This window comes from Sinocyclocheilus anshuiensis, unplaced genomic scaffold (genome assembly GCF_001515605.1).
Source record: "Sinocyclocheilus anshuiensis isolate Anshui unplaced genomic scaffold, SAMN03320099.WGS_v1.1 scaffold846, whole genome shotgun sequence".
NCBI classification, from domain to species: Eukaryota; Metazoa; Chordata; class Actinopteri; order Cypriniformes; family Cyprinidae; genus Sinocyclocheilus; species Sinocyclocheilus anshuiensis.
In genome coordinates, this window is record NW_015540906.1 from 54622 (window position 1) to 60825 (window position 6204).

Sequence of the window (6204 nt, forward strand, 5' to 3'; positions counted from 1 at the left end):
TGCATTCGTGGATCCCCCTTGTGTGTGTGTGTGTGTGTGTGTGTGTGTGTGTGTAATGTGTAAAAAACCCACATGAATGGTGCATCAAGTTTTGGTTTTCCATTTCCAACACTGTAAAAAACCCACATGAATGATGCATCAAGTTTTGGTTTTCCATTTCCAACACTCTCAAATCTCTCATAGGGGTTTGCAGTCATTCATTAAATGCAGCAATGGCCAAAAAGCTTTTTCTATGCAGTTTCTATGCAGTTTTTATACAGATTTTCAGCACATCCTTAGTTTTGAGAGACCTTGAGTTTTGTCATGTAATTATTCTTGGAAAATTAGAAAATTGAAACCTGCTCTAGAAAATAATTCTAATAATAAAAAACTGTTTTAGTGTGATGTTAAAAATTCTAGAGCTGGTTGACACTGTTAGTGTTTGTAAGAAGTCATATGGCCAATAGGAGCTTGGCACATTGGGTTAGTGTTTTTTCATCTAAGCCAGCCAAAACTGTGTCAGTATCCACAAACCTCAGTAGCTAAACCCATTAATAATGGTTAATTGAACATTACTGAACAAAATGCTGCCGCAAGCCTTGCCAGCAACCATGACATAGCAACACTTTCTCTGTTTGAAAATGTTTAAATGTCACAGACATTGGTCTCCAAAACCCTCACGTAAGCTATTTATTTGTGGCACATTAATTTCTGTTGGTACTGTTGAACTTTTATTGAACCTTTTGCCACTACCAATAAGCAGAGCTGGGTAGTAACTGATTACATGTAATCTGGATACTAATCAGATTCCAGAAAATAAGTACTTGTAATTAGATTGAATTACATTTTAATAATACTCATAATCAGACTACAGTTACTTTATTATGGATTACATGATTACATATTTTTTACACAATAGCAATACATTATTATTGATTCTCCCTAATTCATCTTTTAAATGTTCATTTCTAAAACAGCCTACTGTTTATATACACTCAGAAAGTCAAATTTGCAAAAATCATGCCAGGTTTAAGAAGTGTTTCAACATTGCATCAACTATTGATGAACATGTTAATTTTATTTGAATTATCACTCTGTATGTCTTTGGAAGGCTTTTGTCTTTCAGACACATTAAAATGCACAAATTCACAAACTTTTTTTGTCATCTGATCCTCTTTCACATAATATATTAACTTGAAGTACCCCTGAGATTTTAAAATAAATATTTTAATAATAATATCACATTTGCATGTTCATGGTTCTTTGATGTTGGTTATTGGTCACATGACATGCAGGGAAATATTTCAGTTTTTTTAGTACATGTTTTAATTTGATTAATTTAAAAATTATTTATTTTAATGTAGCATTTTTAATTATTAGCTTTTCATTTAACTCACAAATCCCCTGGAGTTCCTTCACGACCCCCAGTTTGGGATACATTGACATAATGTAATGTTTAATGCACTTCATGTTGTTAATAACAATGAATGGAATAGATTTTCTTAATTTTTGTATGTTTATATCAATATTGTACAAGATTATTATATTTAAATTAGTGCTGTCAAACGATTAATCGTGATTAATCGAATCCAAAATAAAAGTTTTTGTTCACATAATATATGCGTGTGTACTGTGTTTATTTATTATGTATGTATTTTGAAAATATTTACATGTGTATATATTTAATATATTCATATAATTTATATTATATAAAAATATATAAACATAACACTTCTTAAAAATATACATGCATGTGTGTGTATTTATATAAACATAATAAATAGAAACAGTCCACTCACATGTCATGTAAACAAAAACTTGTATTTTGGATGCGATTGATCGTTTGACAGCACTAATTTAAATCAATGTGATAAACGAGGTAGGTCAAAAGTAATCTAAAAGTAATCTGATTACATGACCTAAAATGTGTAATGTAATGAGATTACGTTACTAACTACAATTTTGGTGATGTAATTTGGAATCAGTAACGGATTACAATTTGTAAGTAATCTACCAAGCACTGCTCTGCCAATAAGATTTCACTTCAAGTTTAATTTCGCTTTTACAACCATTTAAACCAGTGGTCTCAAACTCAATTCCTGGAGGGCCACAGCTCTGCAGAGTTCAGCTCTAAATCACACCTGCTGCTTGGAAGTTTCTAGTAATCCTCAAGACCTCAAGATTAGCTGGATCAGGTGTGTTTGATTAGGGTTGGAGTAAAACTGTGCAAAGCTGTGGCCCTCCAGGAATTGAGTCTCATATTAACAGGCTTACCACATAACCAACGATGAGCCGGTGCGTTTCTGGGACTTCATGTCACAGATTCTGGTGGGTCTGGGCTACAGTGCTCTGCGATACCATCTGCCCTACACACTGGTCTATGGGATAGCCCTGCTGCTGTGGCTGATCGCTGTGCTGCTGCGGCCGCTGATCCGGATCAAACCCATTCACTTTTATGAGAGTAGCTCTGGCTGGCAGCCACCAATACTACAGCTGCGCTCAGGCCAAAGAGGACATGGGTGCCTTTACGAGAGGCAATAGTGCGCACTGTGGAGAGCTAAAAGTAGTCTGATTACATGACCTAAAATGTGTAATGTAATGGATTACGTTACTTTGGAATCAGTAACGGATTACAATTTGTAAGTAATCTACCAAGCACTGCTCTGCCAATAAGATTTCACTTCAAGTTTAATTTCGCTTTTACAACCATTTAAACCAGTGGTCTCAAACTCAATTCCTGGAGGGCCACAGCTCTGCAGAGTTCAGCTCTAAATCACACCTGCTGCTTGGAAGTTTCTAGTAATCCTCAAGACCTCAAGATTAGCTGGATCAGGTGTGTTTGATTAGGGTTGGAGTAAAACTGTGCAAAGCTGTGGCCCTCCAGGAATTGAGTCTCATATTAACAGGCTTACCACATAACCAACGATGAGCCGGTGCGTTTCTGGGACTTCATGTCACAGATTCTGGTGGGTCTGGGCTACAGTGCTCTGCGATACCATCTGCCCTACACACTGGTCTATGGGATAGCCCTGCTGCTGTGGCTGATCGCTGTGCTGCTGCGGCCGCTGATCCGGATCAAACCCATTCACTTTTATGAGAGTAGCTCTGGCTGGCAGCCACCAATACTACAGCTGCGCTCAGGCCAAAAAGGACATGGGTGCCTTTACGAGAGGCAATAGTGCGCACTGTGGAGAGCTACCCACATCTGCGGAAGGGAGCGTAACACCAAAGTGAAGCTGGAGAGTGATTGACATAGATTACTGTTTGCTGAACTGCATTATGAGCCTTGCATGTGTCCGTTGGATTACCAGTGTTTACTAGGCAATATTAACAATGCACTTAATCATTCCTATTCTAAACGCACCTTTTTACCAGGATGTAGCATCATGTAGTTCAACAGTGTTGTTGAATTCAGATGGCAAATATGGACATTTGCAGCTTTCTGTTTTGGTCCAAAAGAATTCAGAGTTTATGTAACAGCAGCTGTTTAGTTTTTCGAAACTGCAGTATAAATTTCACATCAAGTTTCTAATTGTGTCATGTTCCTTTTTTTGGATACTTGAAATGAAATGGAATTCGCTTCCCGTTTTACTTATGTAATGTGACGTTTTGCACATACAGTTGAAGTCAAAAGTTTACATACACAGATCAGGGTAAATTTAACTTATTTTGTCTTCTGGGAAACATGTAAGTTTCATCTGTAGCTTCTGAAGGGCAGTACTAAATGAAACAATATGAAAAAAAATGCTCTTAATTCATGGTTTTTGCTTCTGGAGCATCAGTGAGCGTTTGATCCTTCTGTAATAGTTGCATACGAGTCCCTCGGTTGTCCTCAGTGTGAAAAGATGGATCTCAAAATCATACAGTCATTGTTGGAAAGGGTTCAAATGCACAAAAATGCTGGAAAACCAAAGAATATGTGGGACCTGAAGGATTTTTCTGAAGAACAGCAGGCAGTTTAACTGTTCAGATCAAACAAGGGACTCATGAACAACCATCACTAAACAAAAACACAGCTGTGGATCATTCAGGTAACAACACAGTGTTAAGAATCAAGGGGATGTAAACTTTTGAACGGGGTCATTTTTATAAATTCAACTATTGTTTTCTCTTGTGGACTATATGTAAACAACTTTTATGTGAAATATCTTATTCAGGTTAGTACTAAATAAACAATAACATGCATTTTGTGTGATCCCTCTTATTTTGGTAAAATAATTAACATTTTGCAGATTTTTCAAGGTGTATGTAAACTTTTGACTTTAACTATATTTGTGTCATTTAAGGGATAATTTACCCAATTATAAAAATAGAAAGACAGTGTAAACATAATCCATATGAACTCATGGATTATGAATATGGATTCATATGTATTACATTGACCATGCCTTTTATACTTTAACATGGTGATGTGTTGAAATTGTAGATGTGCAGATTTTCAATGGATGAACAAAAGTGAAGAGAGAATAAGAGAGAAAAACATTTTATGGGTTTGGAATAACATGAGTGTAAGTAAATGATGACAGAATTTTCACAGGATATTCTATAAGGGAAAAGAATCATTTTCTGCAGTACAATTAATGTTACCTTGCTATCAGTTACTGCATTAAGTATTTGTAAGACTTAACAAAATTCTAATTATAAAACGGATAGTTCCGGTCCTTGATTCTGATTGGCTGAGCCACGTTCAAAGCTGTTGTAAATTACTCTACAAACACACACCTTTGTTTACTTCTGTGTGTTGCTCTGAAACCACTTTGTTGGAACCACAGCCGTTTCCGAGGAACTACATTGTTTGGCGGAAGAATAATGTTTTACCATTACACTTAATATGCTCTGTTTAATTTTGTGAAACCTTACTACGTATATGGAATAACCGTTTTATAAAAGCAATAAGCCCCGTGAAACCGTGGTTTACAGTAAATTTATAACAGCTAACTCCGCTTCGCGTCGTGCCTAACAACGCCCCTTAGCTGTTATAAATTCACTGTAAACCACGGCTTCTTGGGGCTTATTGCTTTATTTACAAATAATGTAATTATAAAGAATGTAATCATAATGACGTATGATCCCTCTTGTATCGTTAGAGTAATTATTGGATGGCTATGCAATCTCCTACCAACTAATTTTTCTCTGCCCACTTCCACCTCCTCTACAATATCTAACAACTTCAATCGCACATGAATATAACTATTGTTATTTCAAGCTAGCCGTCCATTAGTGATGCATTTTATCTTGCACAAAAGACAGATGACAGCAATGTTTCACTAATGTTGCATTTTTGCAATTCCTCCAGCAGGCGTTGGATGGGAGGTGGGGGTGTTGTTCAGATAGCTGAGATTCTCCTCTCACAGATATGAATTGCTATCGCTATGACTCACAGTCGTCAAACCTGTTCCTGTCCCGTAGCAGTAGGTGTGACCCCTGGTGAAACCACATCAGGCCTGTTAGCTTTCTCACGTTCACAGGGGTGTGAGTGCGTCTGATGGGTTAGTGAGTATCCTAGAGACTGTACACACCCTGTATATACACACTTTAGACAGCGTGGTTTGGATGAGTCCCACAGTCTCCATTTAAAAAACCCTGACTCAGCCGTTCACCTCCAATGAACACTGAGTTATCATTGACAAGTTTATGTAAGCAGTTAGTAGGCAGGCGTTGTTTTTGAAAGTCTACAGCATGTGAGTTTTTGATTCGGTGTAAATCTGTCATATCTGTCAGTTCTATCAGAATTCACAGCTTTAACGAAAATAAAATGTGCTTTTTTTTTTTTTACCTGGGTCTATTCATTATAAAAGTGCATGTTCATAAATACAGTGACATGAATACACATGTTGTGACAAATGTCTGATTTAAAATTGGAATTTTGCTTTAAAAATGTCAAGCTGGTAAATAAATTGGTCTCTTTAAAAAAAAAAAGATAATATTTATTATAGCATTATAATTTTTTTTAAACATTGCAAAGGAGTTAAAATATTCATATTTGAAAAACCGTTTTGTCCACCAAAATGATTTCCTCTTAAGTCGGGGTGGTGCAATCAAGCTATTCTGTTGTCATGTGACAGAACCTGTAGAGCCTCATGACTATGTCAAGGCCCATCAGACTAATTTTCAGGTTCTAAACCAAATTTAAAATTTTGGCATGTGTTTTAAAGCAGATTTTTCAATTATTTCAATTTTTATCATTTCAGATATCCTTATTCATCATTAACTTCGAGCCTGTCT

General features: G+C 36.3%; 1 pseudogene; it reads left to right on the forward strand.

Annotated features, from left to right (window-relative positions):
- LOC107689145 (sterol-4-alpha-carboxylate 3-dehydrogenase, decarboxylating-like) overlaps window positions 1-3217 on the forward strand; it is a 14740-nt pseudogene extending 11523 nt beyond the window's left edge.
- Window positions 3218-6204: the final 2987 nt, after the last annotated feature.